Source organism: Cervus elaphus, chromosome 8 (genome assembly GCF_910594005.1).
Source record: "Cervus elaphus chromosome 8, mCerEla1.1, whole genome shotgun sequence".
In the NCBI taxonomy this organism is placed as follows: domain Eukaryota; kingdom Metazoa; phylum Chordata; class Mammalia; order Artiodactyla; family Cervidae; genus Cervus; species Cervus elaphus.
Genome location: NC_057822.1, coordinates 49,595,481 through 49,614,987, shown reverse-complemented (window position 1 = coordinate 49,614,987; position 19,507 = coordinate 49,595,481).

The window sequence follows — 19,507 nt, the reverse complement described above, 5'->3', positions numbered from 1 at the left end:
ATATCTCTGATGAATATATATGCAAAAATCCTTAACAAAACACTAGCAAATCAAATTCAACAATGTATAAAAAGAACCAATATCTACAAATGAATCAATATGATACACCATGTTAACAAAGGATAAGATCGCATGATTATTTCAATAGGTACAGAAAAAGCATTTAACAAAATTCAACATCCATTCATGATAAAAACTCTCATCAATGTTGGTATAAGAATAAACTTAACCAAGGAGGTGAAAATCCTACAACCTGAAAATCATAAAATATTGTTGAAGGAAACTGATGTTACAGAGAAATAGAAAGATATCCCATGCTCATGGATTGGAAGAATTAATATTGTTAAAATGTCCAAACTACCCAAAGCAATCTACACATTTAATTCAATCCCTATCGAAACACCCATGACATTTTTTACAGAACTAGGAAAACAAAAATATTGGAGAAGGCAATGGCACCCCATTCCAGTACTCTTGCATGGAAAATCCCATGGACGGAGGAGCAAGGTAGGTTGCAGTCCATGGGGTCGCTAAGAGTCGGACACGACTGAGCGACTTCACTTTCACTTTTCACTTTCATGCATTGGAGAAGGAAATGGCAACCCACTCCAGTGTTCTTGCCTCGAGAATCCCAGGGACGGGGGAGCCTGATGGGCTGCCATCTATGGGGTCACACAGAGTCAGACACGACTGAAGCAACTTAGCAGCAGCAGAAAAAATATTTCTAAAATTTATATAGAACCACAAAAGACCCCAAATTGCCAAAGTAATCTTAAGAAGAAAGAACAAAAATGGAAATATCACTCTCCCTGACGGTAGTCAATACTACAAAGCAATAGCAATCAAAATAGCTTGGTATCGACACAAAAACAGACACATAGATCAATAGAGAGCCCAGAAATAAACCCAAATACATACGGTCAGTTGAACTAAGGAAAAAGAGGCAAAAATATATGATGGGAAACCAACAGTTTCTTCAATAAGTGGTGCTGGGTATATGGACAGCTACACATGAAAGAATGAAATTAGAACATTTTCCTACACCACGAACAAAAATAAGCTCAAAATGGATTAGAGACCTAAATGTAAGACTCTTAGAAGAAAATGAAACAATCTTTGACATAAATTGTACAATGCTTTTCGGATTTTTCTAGTAAGCAAAGGAAGCAAAAACAAAAATAAGCAAATGGGACCTAATTAAACTTGAAAACTTCTGCACAGCAAAGAAAGCACTGACAAAACAAAAAGACAACTTACTGAATGGGAGAAAATATTTGCAAATGATGTGACTGATAACAGGTTAATATCCAAAATATATAAACAGCTCATACAACTCAATATTAAAAAAATCTCAATTTAAAAATGGACATAAGATTTGAATAGACATTTTTCCAAGGAAGATTTGCAGATGTTCAACAGGCACATGAAAATATGCTCAAATTGCTAGTCATCAGAAAAATGTAAATCAAAAACTTCACATCTGTCTGAAAGGCTCTCACTAAAATGTCTGAAAATAACAAATACTGGCAGGGATGTAGAGAAAAGGAAAATCTAGTATACTGTTGGTGGAAATGTAAATTGATGCCGTCACTATGGAAAATAGTATGGAGGTTCCACTAAACACTAAAACTAGAATTTCCATATGATCCAGCAATTTCACTACTGGGAATATATCTGAAAAAAACACAAACACTAATTTGAAAAGATACATGCACCTCAATATTCATAGTAGCATTATTTACCACAACTGAGATATAGAAGCAACAATAGCTGGATAAAGAAGATGTGGTACATATACAATGGAATATTACTCAGCCATAAAAAGAATGAAATTCTGTCATTTTCAACAATGTGAATGGACCTTGAGGATATTATTCTTAGTGAAATAAGTTAGACAAAGACAAATGCTGTATGTTATCACGTATACATGGGATCTAAAAATGAAATGAATGACCACAACAAAACAGAAACAGACTCACAGATACAGAGAACAATCCAGCAGTTACCCATAGGAAGGGGAGGCAGTCTGGGGTAGAGGATTAAGAGATAAACAGTCTACTAAGTATAAAATAAATAAGCAACAAGGATATACTGTACAACCAGGGAAATGTCATCCTTTTTTATAACTTCAAATGGAGTAAAATCTATAAAAACATTGAATATCTATGTTGTACATCTGAAACTAAATAATAATAAAGCAAACTACAGTTCAAACAAACAAACAAAAAAGGTTAAAATGGGAATTCCCTGCTGGTTCAGTGGTTAGGAGTACCTGCTCTCACTAGTGAAGGCCCAGGTTCAATCCCTGGGTGGGGAACTAATATCCCACAAGTCATGCAATGTGCTCCCTCCCCCCGCCCCCCGCAAATGGTTAAAACGGTAATATTTATGATATGTTTTGCCACAATAAAAAAATGGTATGACAAAAACTCAATTAAAAGGCAGTCATTTAGATACCATAGAATCTGCATTACTTGTGGTTTTGATCTTCCTCAGTTATGCTTTGAAACTCTTTTTATTTCCACTGACAAAGATTTTTCCCTCTAGCATCATGTTCTGTGATGATTCTTACTTGTCTACCTCACAGCAAGGTACACTGTGCGTATTTGATGGTCTTCCATGCTGAACTTAGCCAAGGCAAGAAATAGAACTCTTGGATTAAAAAAAAAAGCTTGGAGCTCAGCCTTTTCACATCAGATATTCCTGCTGTCCCCCCAAGGTCTTGGTTTTTCAAGAACATTGCGCTATTCCTTGAAGATCAAGAATCACAATCCACTGTCCCTACCCAAGGATCCACCGATCAGGCATAGTCAGGCAGATGCTCTTTTACCAGCTTTCAAATGATCTGTATCTAAAGCTTCCTCTTTATCCAAACATGGTGTCACCTACGCTCTTCCTCAGTCCCAAGTGTGGCTAACCTCAGCATTGCCAGAGAATCTGTTGCCCACACCTCACAAGAAAGCTGATTCGGTGATTGAAAGGTCAGTTGCCTTCTTATGGGGGGCTTAAGTAATTTTCTAACACTCTTGCCAGAGAAGAGAAGAAAACACACATATGCACACATGTACCAAGTCTAAATCAGAGAACAGCAACCTGCTATGCTTGAAAATTCTTTCAGGACCTCATTAATCATGAAAAGAAGAGTTATGCAAACACATAATGAATTCTACAACTGGATGATGCCTTAAGACTAAAACCAAACCAATAATAATTTTAGCTAATATGAACTGAATGCTTATTGTGTTCTCCGTCTGTTACATTGCGCTGTTTACCAAAACTAAACCAAAACTGCTAATGAGAAGAGCAAAGGTAGCTAACATAAACTGAATATTTACTCTATTCTGGACACTGTGCAAAATCCTTTCCATATATTGTCTCATTTACTCCTCATCATAATTCTATTATTGACTATTATTATGTCCATTTTCCATGGAAAACTGAAGCCCAGAAGGTATACAGCTGAAAATGATAGGACTGAACCCATGATTATAAGTAACTATGTAAGAATGTACTTAAAAACAATTCAACACAGCAGCTAATTAATGTATTTCATTCTAAAAACAAGAAAGTAGCAGATGTTTACCCTTCTGTCACTGTTGAAAATAGGCCCAATCGATTTATTTTGACAAATACTTAGGGAGAGCCTACTACGTGCAAGGCACCAGGAATACAGATGGAGCATTAGCCTTGGCCGTGCAGGGACTCACAGTCTGATGGGAGGTGGATTGTTTTAAAGGTTAAAAAAAAAGCAGGAAGGTCAATAAGTATATTACAGGAACAGAGAGCAGTACAGAGAAGGAAATGAATCACATCCTGAAAGGTTTTGAGATCGTCAACATTAAGTTATACATTAGCGGGAAGAACAGCAGAATGAGAATAAATGTAGTAAGACCATGAGCGGAAATGAGCATGAGGAAGAAAGTACATAAACTGAATCTCGAGGATTTTATACTTTTTGGGTTTTATGTATCAATTTCCAAATTTGACTGAAGCATGCAAAGAGTGGTAATAAATAAGTAGATAAAGGGCTACGTTCATTTTATTTTTCTAAATAATTTTCAAAATTACTTGTGCACTTTATTTCACCTACCTTTTATCTCTCCACCCAGGAAAGTCTAACTATCGAGCCAGTATAATCATATGTGGAACTACTGGACCCTCAGCAACTTCCCAAATTCCAAGTAGAGTAAAGTAGAATTTTCAGTGTCTATCAGTGATGGTACAAATCAGTGCATTAAAGTTGCTATAAGTTTTAGGCGGAAATTTTTTAATGCATTTTTCTTTTACAGTGCAGCTGGTTTTCCTTCTCAGAGTGAACAGTGTATAAATCAATAACATACAGTAACTATTCCCCTTAATTCACTGAATGAATCATTATGATTCAGATAACAGTACAAATGTTTTAGTTCTGCATGAAGAAATTCTGGATCAGCTAGAGTATCAAGAAAGTTGGTTAAGTAAAGCAATCCCCATTTAGCATAATTGATAGTTATTAAAAAGTAATTAATTGTTAGTTATCATCTACTACCAGGTATTTTAATGAACAAAATTGTTATTGTTTATTCATTTAGTCAATCATTCTTTCTTCTATGCATTCATCTTCCAGTGCATTTTTATTGAGGGCCATTGTGTGTCAATCATTCTAAGTGCTAAGCTTATGGCATGGAATAAACTGATGCTTTTGCCCATTGAACTTACATTCTACTGACAGAGATAGATAATAGCCAATTTAAAAGTAAATGTGTAATATGTCAGGTGGTGACAAACTCTAAAGAAAAAACTTAAGTAGAATAAAGAGCATAGAGAGAGTTGGAAGCTCACGGACATAGTGTAACTTGAGTAAAAACCTGGAGGAAGTAAAGGAGAAATTCACGTACACATCCTAGGAGGAGGAGTGGCCAGTGCAAAAACTCTGAGGTAGGAGCATACCTGGCCTGTGCATAAAAAATGGCAGGAATGAAGGAAATGACAGAATGAGTTGTAAAACAAAATTTGTAAGACGGAAAAGAGACTGGAAGAAAAACAGTGCCTTATGGGCCATTGTAAGGACCTTGGCTTTTGCTGTGAGTGAGATGAAATCACTGAAGAGTTTTGAAAGGAAAAACCAGTAAGATAATGGAAGAACCAAGATAGTGGTTTATTTCAGAAGCCAAGTGAAGAAAGTAAGATGTTTCAAGAAAAAGAGAGAGATTGACTGTAGTAAATCATCAAATAAGTTGAAGACTGGGTAAAAAAGCATTTGATTTTACAAAAAGAGGGTCAGCAGTGACCCTGACATGAACCACTTCAATGGCGCAATGAGGGCAAAAACTTGATTGGAGTAAATCCCAGCATGAAAGGGAAGAATATGAATTTGAGACATTTTCAGAGAAGTTTATAAAAGGACGCAAAAAAATGAAGCAGTAGCCAAAGGGAGATATGAGTCAAAGAGATTCGTTTTTGGTTTTTTAATCTAGGGGAAATTACAACTTGTTTGTGTATTTCATCATTCAACAACAAAACACTTCAAGGGCTTCAGATGAATTTGCCTGTGTTCTCTTAGAATTCTCTTGATGTATAAAGTGACTCATTGATCTCTTGGTATTTTATTTGCTTACACAATTTTCTGGTGAACTACCTTACAGTGGTTCATATAATAAGAAACATATTCTACTGATTTGTCAGTCCTTTCTATAGTGCTACCTGCTCTGGAATCATCAATTTAGTTCAGTCGCTCAGTCATGTCTGACTCCTTGCGACCCCATGGACTGCACCATGCCAGGCTTCCCTGTGTATCACCAACTCCCAGAGCTTACTCAAACTCATGTCCATCGAGTTGGTGATGCCATCCAACCATCTCATCCTCTGTCATCCCCTTCTCCTCCTGCCTTCAATCTTTCCCAGCATCAGGGTCTTTTCCAATGAGTTAGTTCTTCACATCAGATGGCCAAGTATTGGAGTTTCAGCTTCAACATCAGTCCTTCCAATGAATATTCAGGACTGATTTCCTTGAGGATTGACTGGTTTGATCCTCTAGCAGTACAAGAGACTCTGAAGAGTCTTCTCCAACACCACAGCTCAAAAGCATCAATTCTTTGGCACTCAACTTTCTTTATAGTCCAACTCTCACATCCATACATGACTACTGGAAAAACCATGGCTTTAACTAGACAGACCTTCATTGGCAAAGTAATGTCTCTGTTTTTTAACATGGTGTCTAGGTTGGTCATAGTTTTGCTTCCAAGGAGCAAGTGTCTTTTAATTTCATGGCAGCAGTCACCATCTGCAGTGATTTTGGAGCCCCAAAAAATAAAGTCTCTCACTGTTTCTATTGTTTTCCCATCTATTTGCCATGAAGTGATGGGACAAGATGCCATGATCTTAGTTTTCTGAATGTTGAGTTTTAAACCAACTTTTTCATTCTTCTCTTTCACTTACATCAAGAGGCACTGTAGTCCTTCATTTTCTGCCATAAGGGTGGTGCCATCTGCATATCTGAGGTTATTGATATTTCTCCTGGCAATCTTGATTCCAGCTTGTGCTTCATCCAGCCTGGCATTTTGCATGATATACTCTGCATATAAGTTAAATAAGCAGGGTGACAACATACAGTGTTGATGTATTCTTTTCCCAATTTGGCACCAGTCTGTTGTTCCATGTACAGTTCTAACTGTTGCTTCTTCACCTCCCTACAGATTTCTCAGGAGGCAGGTCAGGTGGTCTGGTATTTCTCTCTCTTTAAGAACTTTCCACAGTTTGTTGTAATCCACACAGTCAAAGGCTTTGGCATAGTCAATAAAGCAGAAGTAGATGTTTTTCCCGAAGTCTCTTGCTTTTTTGATGATGAGGATGGATTCTGCATTTATGTATGTGTGTGTGTGAAAGAGAGAGAGGTTTGTAAAGCAAACAGCATTTTACTTAAAGTTTGAAGTTTGTCATCCATTCTGACCAAAAGAATTCACCCAGAAAATTAGATTAAGGTTTTCTTTTGTATGCAGTAATTTATCCCTCTTAATCCCTTGATCTTTCCAAATTAACACCTCCAAAATTAAATCTACTTTAGTCATGTGTGATTTCTAGAGTTCAATCCTGGTTACTTCCTGTGCAGATTTTTGAAAGATAAATAAAATTTGTGAGTTTGAATCAATTTTATGACCAGACCCTCCTCAAGGTCTAATAAGTTTACAGACATACAATTAATTTATGTTTGGAGAAATATACTGAGCAGTATGAGCCCTAAATGTATCTTTTATATATAAAATAAAAACATTTTGGTTATTTTGGTGTTTGGGATATTTTAGTTTGGTTTGAGACATTGAATCTGTATGCTGCTTTTCTGGGGCTATGGTTTAAAAAAAAATCATTGCAGATTTTCTTTTAGCTGATTTATATGCAGTCTTTACCCATTGATATCCTTAAACTTATTTGTATTTTTATTAAATAAAAAGTGTTAGGATGAATAATTGGAAGAAAATTATTTTAATTCATTGTTTTAGGGTACACAAGGATTCTTAAAAGTTCTATCATTCTCTAGCAAGAGTTGGAGAAACATTTGAGGATCTTTGTTTTGCTTCCCTCTTATCTATCACTATAAATATCACAGACTTTTTTTTAAGTCACAAAATGTTCCTCATTATTATTAATGCAGATAATTGAGAAAAAAGATAGTGCAGAAGTTGACTTTAAATAAAAAATTATTCCTTCCCTTCCTCCTAACCCCGCTATACTCTACAAAATGTTTTCTCTGGGACTAGGCTTTGAAAAGGTCAGTGCATATTAGTTTGATATGTATTACTTTCTACAATTTAAAAAGCTAATTTTTAACACTATAGACTTCTAAATGTATGTAGGTGCTTAACTATGTTTAGATGATAATGGTGCTTATGGTAGAAGTAAACATACCACTGAACTTTCTATTTCATAATTGGCTTAAGGATGGTATTTTCCCACAAAAGTATACTCTGTGCACCAAATTCTGGAACTTTGTCAAATGTCAGAAAGTGACTATCAGACATTCTGCACAGCTCAGAAAGCTGTTTACAGCCCATCTTCCCTAGTGCAAACCTAGGAGGAGAATAAAGCATCATGAGGAGGGCTCAGCTACCTGCCTCCTGTACTCCACCTCCAAACAGCTGGACACGCTGGGAAATACAAATGTTTTCTAACTTTGAACTCACTCATCTCTCTGAAGTTTTCTCCTCTTGAAGATCACTAGAATAAAATAATCACTTAAGGGACTTCCCTGGTGGTCCAGTGGCTAAGACTCTGAGCTCCCAGTGCAGGGGGCCCAGGTTTGATCCCTGGTCAGGGAGCTGGATCCCACATGCTACAACTAAGACCCAGGGCAGCCAAATAAATAAATAAAATAAAATAAAATTAAAAAATCACTTAAAAGATCTTACTAGATGAATCCCAACACTATTAGTTGTTAATACTATATTCATATTGATAATATAGTAGGTAAATAGAGAAATTATTTCTATAAATAGGATATTATTTGTATATATAGACTATTATTTATATAGAGATTTTTATTCATAAATATAGCTAAACATGGGAAAAAAGAACATCTGATTTTAAAAATTAGGAATCAAAGTTTTTGGATTCAGTTTCAACACTGCCACATACTGTGACCTTGAGCAAATTAGTTAACCTCCTGGTGGCTTAATTTATACATCTACAGAAGAGTAAATTACCACCTACATTATTTACAGAGAGGATGAGGATTTACTTAACATCGTAATTAGTAGGACTCTATCATTTTCGCGAAATTCTAGCTCAGTTGGAAATCTACACAGATTTATGCTGAAAGAACTACTAATGCTTTTTTTTTATTAAAGAAACTATCCAACTGTAAAATTGGCAAAATATTTCCCTTAGGCTAGACAAATGAGTTAACCGTGTTGTAGCAAATCAGCTAACTGGATCAGACGACCAGACTACAGAGCTCAAGGTCATAGGAGTAACACCCATATTGCTCAGATACTTTCACACACGGAAAAACTGTCTGAGACATGATTTCCATTGCATTCCTTACTATATCTCAATCTACTGATTTGGAGAATATGGGTCTCCAAGGAATGTGGCCTAAGAACAGGGTTGTCTCAGTGATACATGGATCACCACTGAGACAAACAATGCAAAACCTGAATCTTGCATAGATCAATAAAATCACTTTTGTTTCATTACAAGAATAAAGGCCTTATGAACATAGAGGTTTTTGTAAGCTTTGTTCATTATCATATTTCTGGCTCCTAAAATAATGCCTGGTATACAATGAATAATACATATCCATTGAATTAATTGATTGACTGATTACTCTCAATCAGGAATTTGGACTTCTCTTTCCTACCGTTTTTAAAGGAACTATAGGACTATCTGGAAAACAATTATGGAAAAGAAAACCCTTTTCTTGGATTTTTTTTTTGTTATGTGCTATAGTCAAATTGACATATGCATTAAAAATACTTAGAAAACATAAATATAGTATCAATATAAGAACAACCCAGAAGCATCTCTATTCATCATACACCTACTAATGGGTTGCCACTTATAACAGTTTACCCAAAGACGTTCCAATTTACATTTGTCAACCTAACACAATTACTAATAACACCTTCTTTTATTCCCAAGAAGTCCTACTTGGGACAACAAAATGTATGCTTAATTCTACCTTCTGAAGTAAAGACACCATGAATTACAGAACCTAGATTCACTTTGCAACTTGACTTCCTCTAAGTAAAGCTAAAATAAAATTCTGAAATAATCCATTAAAATGTCTATCAATGAAGCTCAAAATGAACTGTGATATATTGGAAAGAATATTAAACTGGAAGCTTAAAAAAAAAAAAAAAAAACTTGAGAGATAGTGTAATTTGTGCCCACTAACTACCTGGGTGACTTTTAGAACAAAATGTTTAAATGGGCCTCATTTCATCCACTGAAGAGAAAGCCATGGACCTAAACTCGAAAATCTTTAAGAGTACTTACAGCTCTCCCCGGAGAAGGCAATGGCACCCACTCCAGTACTCTTGCCTGGAAAATCCCATGGACGGAGGAGCCTGGTAGGCTGCAGTCCATGGGGTCACAAAGAGTCAGACATGACTGAGCGACTTCACTTTCACTTTTCACTTTCATGCACTGGAGAAGGAAATGGCAACCCACTCCAGTGTTCTTGCCTGGAGAATCCCAGGGACGGGGTCGCACAGAGTCGGACACGACTGAGCGACTTCACTTTCACTTTTCACTTTCATGCACTGGAGAAGGAAACGGCAACCCACTCCAGTGTTCTTGCCTGGAGAATCCCAGGGACGGGGTCGCACAGAGTCGGACACGACTGAGCGACTTCACTTTCACTTTTCACTTTCATGCACTGGAGAAGGAAATGGCAACCCACTCCAGTGTTCTTGCCTGGAGAATCCCAGGGACGGGGTCGCACAGAGTTGGACACGACTGAAGTGACTTAGCAGTAGCACAGCTCTCCTATTTCATAATTCTTCAGTTTATCTGTTGCCTTTTCTGTTTTATTTTTATTATTTGTTGAAATATAAATTTTGACATGTTGATTTTTCTAATGGTCAAATGATTTGACAGATCCATTTCATCTACCTTTAAAAATGTAATTGGATTTTAAAAGTCTAGGTCTGCTATAGTTTGCACTAGGAAATAGAAATTATAACTAGACGTAATGGGAAGCAAATGGCTAGACAATAATTTATAAGTATAGTGGACTTATTGAGGAGGAAGGCTTGTCTGGGTAGAACACCGCAGTAGGACAGCTAGAAAATTCTTTAGGTTATTTGGGATGCAGCAGCAAGGAGAAAAGAAGTCAGAAATCAAGAAAAGGAAAATAAAGGGAAATTTCAGAATGTGTTTAGGTGTAGCTTACCACATCTCCTTCCCTAGAGGCTAAGTCAGTTGTTAATTAATGACTTATAATACAGTTTAGTTCCCTCTTCTTTTTTATATGATGTCCTGCTCACTGATGGTTATGGTGATTTTAAAATCTGTCCACACAAAAAAAATAAATAAATAAAATAAATAAAATCTGTCCACAGATTCTATGATACTCCCTCTTTAAAGTAATGAGACTTAATTCTTCCTGTTTTGAGTATAGGCTGGACTTAGTGACTAGATGGAATAAACAGATAGTGAGTAAACAGATTGTGGTAGAAGTGATAGTGCAGTCTGAGTAGCAAGACTAGGTCGTAAAAGGCTCTATGGTTTCCTCCCTACTCTCTCTCAAACAACTCACTCTGAAGGAAGTCACCTACCATTTTGTGAGGATATTCAAGCAGCCCTCTTGAAGGCCAAATTTCATGTGGCCTTCTGCCAACAGCTAAAGGAACTAAGGCCTTCTGCCTGTGGCCATGTGATGAGCCGTCCTGGAAACAGAGCCTCCAGCTCCAGTCAAACCTTCAGATGAATGCAGCTCCCACTGCCATCTTGACTTCAACCTTAAGAGAAACTCTTAGCCAGAATCACCTAGTTAAAATTAAGCTCATGAGTTCCTGACCCAGAGAAACTTGAGATGATAAATATTTGTTGTTTCAAGTTGCTAAGTTTTGGGGGTAATTGATTACAAAACAATACATAACTAAAACAGTGATCCATTTAAGTAAACAGCCTCAGAGAGGTGGGGTTGGGTCAGGGGAATGGTTGATATCAGGTGCTAAGTGTGAAAAAATAGTCTAATTAAACTGATCTACATGGGATAATCTTATTCTAGGAGTAAGATTTTATTGGACACAAGGGCCTTCTTTTACATAAGCCCACTAACATTCTTTGTGAGAGATAACTTCTGAAGTTCTTTGTAAGTGAAATGATAGGATGTCTAGATTTTGCTTAAAAATATTCTAGGGGGAAAAAAAACCAGAATAGGAAATAGGTGAAGCAAGATACCAAAATACTGATAATGGCTGAGCCAGATGATGGGTACATGGGGGTTCATTATTCAATTTTCTCAACTTTTGTGTATGTTCAAAAATCTCTATAATAAAATGCCTTTTTTTTTTTAAATGTTTGACCATGCCTCATGGCTTGCAGGATCTTAGTTCCCCAACCAGGAATTGAACCTGAGTCCTTCTCAATGAAAACACAGAATTTTAACTGCTGGACTACCAGGAAATTCCCAGAGATGACTTTTAAAAATCTAAAAAATATCATTAAACTCTTGACTGTAGTGCTTCATAGCAAATATGTTTTAGAATCATTTTAATTAAACTCAAATACATATTTATTTCAAATATGGTTTAGAACTTTACAAAGTAGGAGTAAATAACACATCTTATCCTTATCCTCCTAGGTGGGTGAAGTCGGGGGAAAGAGTCTATGAAGCAGAACCCCAGTATTCCCAAGCCATCCTCAGCTCGTCACTGCCCTTCATGCCTCCACCCACAAAGCAATGGAAAGGCCTATATGCGAGACTGGAGTGGTGTAACTACAAGTCAAGGATTGCCACAGGTTGTCAGCAGCCACCAGAAAATAAGAGAGAGACAGTCTCTCCCTCAGGGCCTCTAGAAGGAACGGACCCTTCTGACACCTTGATCTCAGATTCCCAGCCTCCAGAGCTGCAAGAGCACCATGTTTGGTTTGTTACGTCGTCAGGTTCGTGGTATCTTGGAACAGCAACCCTTCTAAGAACTGAAACCGGGAGCATCCTTTTCTTGCTTTCTTGTGTCTCCTTCCCACAAATGAGCCAAGAAATGTCTGACTTGGCTCTGTGAAAATACAGGGAATTTGTCATGTTCTTGAACAACTCACTGCTGATAAACCCTCACAGGACTAGATCCACATCAACACCCTGGGCTCCTTCACGCCTGCCTTTCGAATACTATCATTCGCTGTCTTCATTGGTTCCATTGAGAGGAGGATGTGGTTTACCCCTACTTCCCCACTTCTTGGAACCAGCGTATAATACATTCTTGTTTTTAAGGGCTTTAGCACTGCTATGGCAGGAAAAATAGGGCTTTAAAATGATTTTAAAATATTACAGAATTATAGAAATCTCTAAAACAGAGAAGTAGTGGTATATGTGGTTTTCTGTGCAATGTCTTTGAAGTTTGACTTGCCTTGTCAGATGGTAATTGTTCAGTAAGGATGACTATTATTATTTCCAGAATGACTTCTTGAGCCACTTCCGAATGTGCAGCCTGTATCAGGCCACTGAGAATAGGAAGATAAGAAGATATAGATTTCTTCAGAGATTACACTTCAAGGGAGACCAACATATCTAAGTAAATAAAAGCAATAGGTGTTAAGATTAAAAAATATTGATATATGTGTCATATTGAAGTGGCATAAGTTAGTTGTCATAAACAATTTCCATGTATTGATCCTGTTTTGAGGCTTGAAAATGCAGAATGGGAAAGGGCATCCAATCATGAAGGTAGATGGATGGTTAGATAAATAGCTTGGCTCTTTGAGTCAAGAGGCAGGTCTCAGTGCAACAAAGCCACAGAAGTGGTGAAAGCAGGTCAGGAGTCAGAGCCCTCCCCCGCATCCTTGCGCTGGTTTAGGCTCCCTGCACAGGTACATGATGACTATAAATAACTGTCCTAAACGGGAAGGTGTGGCATGAAGAATTAGCATTTTCTTTCATTTTAGTCAACTTCCAGTTGTTCTCAGGCTGGGAGAAGCATTTCAAGCAGATAATACACATTTCACAAAATTTATTATTGTATCACATTCCCCTGTCATTCAACATCACCTGCCCTTTTCCAAAGATAGATACAGCAAAATATTTTTGTAGTACTTGATCCCACACTGTAGGAATTGCTACACAGATGTTGTTCTCTAGCTTTAGGGATTGTTAAATACACATCGTTAGGCCTCACACTCAGGATTTCTGACTCAGTAGGTCTTGGGCAAGGTCCAAGAACCAGAAGTTCTAACAAGCTCCCAGATGATTTAATTCTGCTGATGCAGGAACCACACATTGAGTAGCTGAGAACTACTGCTCTTCAGCCTCATAAAATGATAATAGTTTGCTAAATCTGCCAGGAACATGAAGAAAATCAAGCTCTTTGTACGTATTTTCAAAAGCATAAAAAGTGAAGTCACGGTGGCAAGTGTCATACAACATTATTTACTAAGGGAGAGAAGGATGCCACACATCAACTGCACCACGCGGTCTCACAACCATTCCACATGGATCAAGGTAAAACTGAGCAACATTTTCTTCCTTCAGTTATATCACAGTAGTTTTGCACACACATCCCCAAACTGCCCTAGGAAACCGTATATGAAATATGCAAGGGTATTGGGTTCAGTCCTTGTCAAAGGACCTGTTTCAATTAAAGCATACTTCAAGGGAGACATAGTTAAAGGATTTCTTCTCCTCCCTAACTCTGGGCTGTTGTGTAAGAACCTAAAATAAAGATTAAGATAATGATAAAGACTAACTGACTATGCTCATAAATGACTTCTTTTCTAACCATGAGTCATACTTACATGCTTGCATAATGGGTGTACAATATGTCTATTCTGTGCTTTTTTTTTTTTTTTTGCAACTAGCTTAAAATTCCTTTAAAATGAGAAACCTGAAATAGTTTTTGTATGATGCATTTACTGTAACACACTGAAGTATAAGATTCCTTCATAATTGTATATTTTTGTAATTGTGTAGTTGTAGCTTTGTACACAATTGGATATTTGTAAGTACTTTTTTCAAATATGTGTTATATGCTGACTTTCATATAAGAAAGGCTATCATGGGAAATAATGCATGTTAGGTTTTCATATTTTCGTAGGAAGCATGTTACTTTAAATGTACAGGCTCAAGATTATTAACTATAAAAATAACAGGGGTTTTATGAATGAGGGAGAGGCAATATTTACAGGTTTTAAAACATTTATAGCAATGAAAAATGAAGATTTTGACTATCGGTTACATAGTGACTGGTATATCTGAGGTGAATCTGAGACAAATAGATTTTTTAAACAAAATCACAGGTGATGAAACTGGAAAATAAATACCATTTTATCTCTACACCCTCACCCTGGCTTAGAGAATAAGGTTTGGCCTCACAGGTAGTTTCCACGTAGGCCAGGTGATTCTGATTACGTCACTCAGGTAGCCGTGAGGTCTCTATAGCGAGGGGTACCCCACCACCCCAGGAGCTAATGCCTGCTGCTCTGAGGTGAAGCTGATATATTAATAGAAATAAAGTGCACAATAAATGTAATGCACTTGAATCATCCTGAAACTGTCCCCTTGCCCCGGTTCATGGAAAAATTGTCTTCCACTAAACTGGTCCCAGGTGCCAAAAAGGTTGGAGATAGCTGCAGACAGTGTAGGTACCTGCCCAGGGCGCGTCTACCGAGGAGATAAATGCCACACTGTGACCTGCAGACTAGCGCTCGGTCCTCAAGTTGCCTTCTTCCAGGCTGCAGGAGGATGCGAAGAGGATCTCTTCTTTCTTTAAAAACAATCTGTTTTTAAAATTATGTATATGTGGTTTTAAAAAGTATGAAATAAGGAGATGGTTTCCCCTTCTCAGTACTCCAAGTTTCTCTTCCCAAAATTAACCACAGTTAATAGTTGTGTTGTGTATATACACATAAAATATTTTATGTATATCTCAACTTACATACATTTCCTTTTTCTTATTTACAGAACTGCAGTCATACCACACATATTGCTCTACATCTTGTTGAAAAGCATATCTTGGACATCCATCCCTATCTGCAGATACAAATCTTCCTCATTATTTTTTTTCTTAATTGCATAATATATCATAGAATGTGTGTACAACAGGTTATGTGGTCCTTCTCTTATTAACAAACATTTGGGTGGTTTCTAATTTTTGCTCTTATAAACAATAGTATAATGCAAGTATATCCATAGGGTAAAATCCTAGTTGTAAAACTGCTGGGTCAAAGGGGATATGAATTTGTGATTTCAACAGGTATTGTCAAATTCCCTTCTTAAAGAGTTATGCCAAGTTTTACTCCCACTAACAGTGAATAAAAGAGCCCCAATAGCACTGATTCTCTGCTTAGTCATTGCTCCCAGCAACAGTAAGGGAAGGGAACCTATTCCAAACACTAGCAAGAAACTACCTCCTCTCTGTAGAATTTTCCATTTAGTGCACCAGGGAACTCACAGAACTCTGGTGAGTGCACTCAAACGCATCTCTAATTCCACTAGTCAGTTTATCAAATAAATAGGTATTTAGCATATTTATCAAAGGATACCCACCATACGCTAGTTTCCCTGGAGCTTGTTAATAATCTGGAATTTTTACATCCTTCCTACATTTTATTTTGTCCTTGGGAAATATATAGTCCCAGCATCTGGATAGTAATAATAAATAATAACAGCTCCCTTAGAAGGGACTTTTGCTTCCAGAACTAAGAACACATTATGCCCATTTTCTCCTTTATCATAATAACATCCCTTTAAGGAAGGCATTTTCATCTATATTTCAGAATTACATAGTGCTTGAGCCACAGAGTGTTAAGGTTTTCTTTATGTGTCTTCATGAACTAATGGGTTTTATATATTCTGGTTTTCTGATTTGAGTTCAGTAAAGTTCACGAGAGAGGCTCTGAGTTATCTTTATTAAGGAAAGTCTCAATACTTTTATAAAACTATAACAAGCAGAACAGAACAACGGTATCCAGATGAGACAGAGAAGGTTGTGAACTACTTTTCTAGAAGGATTTTACCTTCTTCCATTAAACAATTACCCAGGGAATAGAAGTCAGGCCACAGGTAGAGAAGATGCCACGTTGTAGATTAGAGTTTACAGTAGGGAGCAGAAGTTTCTCGTGGTGGTGAACTAAATGAGACAACTGAATCGATGAAGCTTTATGAGCACCCTCAAGCTATAGCTAAATTGGAATAGAGGGAGATAAACTAAAAGTTATGCTATATTTGACAGATAAGAATGAGCGTTTGGAAGAAAATCTATTAGATTGGCCAGTTAGCATCTCCAGGTGAGGCCTTATACCAACATCGGCAGATTCACGTCTGACAATAACATAAGTGGTTCATTCAATGCCTCCACTCAGCACTGCCCTTGTGAAACCAGTGCCCAGATTTCCTAGTTTGACTTGGGACAGTTGTCTATAGAAGTCACTTGTGGACAAAGAGAAACAGAGGCATGACTCTGGCATTTCCTCCAGGCTTATTGGATTGCCAGCTATAAGTATGCAACAGATTTTTCCACTAAGGCATTTCTCTTCTTCTCTTATAAAAATTAAGATTCTGAGTATAATGTCTTACACAGCAGGGCAGAAATACCTTTTAAGCCAGGATCCTATGCAGGGATCTTTTCCTATAGCTCTGAGGTCTTAGCAAAGGCTGTTAACGTCCTTGCTTGTTGTAATTTGCAGCAGAATTCTGAAGCCTCAGAAGGGGAAATTCAGTATGATGAATAGAAAAAAAATAATACAAAGTCCATAAATAGCCTCCCCCCTTTATCATTATAACTTAGCCATGAGTGACTTGTGAACCAGTAACAGAGATCAAAAGATAGCACACAGACTTCTCTAGAAAGAGTGCTGGGGCAGAATTTTTTAGCATTTCAAATACTAAAATAGAATTCAGAAAAATAATGTGCAAAATACTGTGGGCTTTAGTTAGCAGAACTGATTTGCTTCCTATAACAGCAAAATTACATGTGACTATCTTCAATGCTAAGAAGAGTGGAACTTAGCTGTGTGACCCGTATTTATGTTAATTTCAGGGCATTAAAAGGTTTTCGGTGTTTCAGGCAGTTCAAAAATATGAATGCTCAAGTAGGTGTACTGAAAAGTTGTGCCATGTTTGACCGAATAGCTTCTTATAACATTCAACTGGGACCTCTGACCCTTGAAATTTTATAAATGTGAAGCATATGAACTGTCTTTGGTAAAAAGAAACAAGGTCAGCTCCAAATGTTCCTGTCTCCTGCAGGGTTTGCCATTAGAGAATGAAGGCAAATTGCCAGTGCCTGTGTTCATGAATCTTCTTTACCCTTCGCTGTTTTGGTTGTGGGGCCAATCCTAGTGATTTTACAAGGTGCCTGCTGTGTTCCTGAGAAAATAAAATGAGCAAAACACGCTTGCCTTCAGCTTGTCCTCACCCACGGGAGATATCCAGGGTGATTAATAGCCAGATTCCTAACTGCTGCTCAAGCCACTCCTTAGATAGTTTAGTGTTAATCACAGCAAAGTTATCCTTTCAAGTGAAAATGCTGGCAGGTCCCTTTGGGCTTTGTTGTACTCTCCAGATATTTGCCTTAATCTGAATCTTAAAGGTTACCTTCCAAAATGTATCTGATTTTTCAAAAAAAAAAGTAATTAATACTGCCAAAAATATAGGTAACCTTTTAGTGATCCCTTTAAGCAATTTCAGAAGGACTGATGCTGAAGCTGAAACTCCAATACTTTGGCCACCTCATGTAAAGAGTTGACTCATTGGAAAAGACCCTGATGCTGGGAGGGATTGGGGACAGGAGAAGAAGGGGACGACAGAGGATGAGATGGCTGGATGGCATCACCGACTCGATGGGCATGAGTTTGAGTAAACGCCGGGAGTTTGTGTTGGACAGGGAGGCCTGGCGTGCTGCAATTCATGGGGTCACAAAGAGTCAGACACGACTGAGTGACTGAATTGAACTTAAGAAATTTCAGTGGTTTGGAGAACATTCAGGATAGGAATCTGTCTCTTCTGTAAACTGGGGAAACATGCATGGAGACAGGACATTTGGAGCTGACCTTGTCTCTTTTTACCAGACAGTTTCATATGCTTCTCATTTATAAAATTTCAAGGGTCAGAGATCCCAACTGAATGTTATAAGAGGCTATTCGGTCAAACATGGCACAACTTTTCAGTACACCTACTTGAGCATTCATATCTTTGAACTGCCTGAAACACCAAAAACCTTTTAATGCCCTGAAATTAACATAAACTGGGAGAACAGAACAAAGTAATTTTAGAGCTGGAGAGAATCTACAAATGGTCAGAAACAAGCCTGCCATTTTATCAGACAAAAAATTTTCATGATGTGATTTTTTTTCCAAATCTATTACTATTTTTAGATAAAGTAATATAAGCATAAGGTTCAAATGTCAAAAGACACAAAACATTAGGCAGTGGAAAATAAACGTTTCTCACTCCCAGTCTCACAGTTTATGCCCGTGGAGGGGAAACCAGTGTTACCATCTTTTTATGATTTTTCCAGAGATAATTTACACTTAAGATGACACTATATCAGCAAGAAAACCAGGCCTGGCAAGCCCAGAGAAGCCACCAATTAATCACAGTTTAATAATTAACATAAAGCAATAGTGTAACTTTTAATTCCAGTCTCAATTCTGTCACTTACTCTCTTGGGTGAGTTAATCTCTTCTTCACTTCCCCACCCATATCATGGAATGAATGATCCCTTCCAGGCAGGATCGTCAGGATTAAGTAAAGTCATGTTCCAAAAATCCAGATACACCCCTTGATTTTGATTAGGAAAAAAATATAATTTTTTTTTTCTATCTACTTTCATTTCAAATGCAGAGAATGAAATCTTATCACGGTAGGAATGAA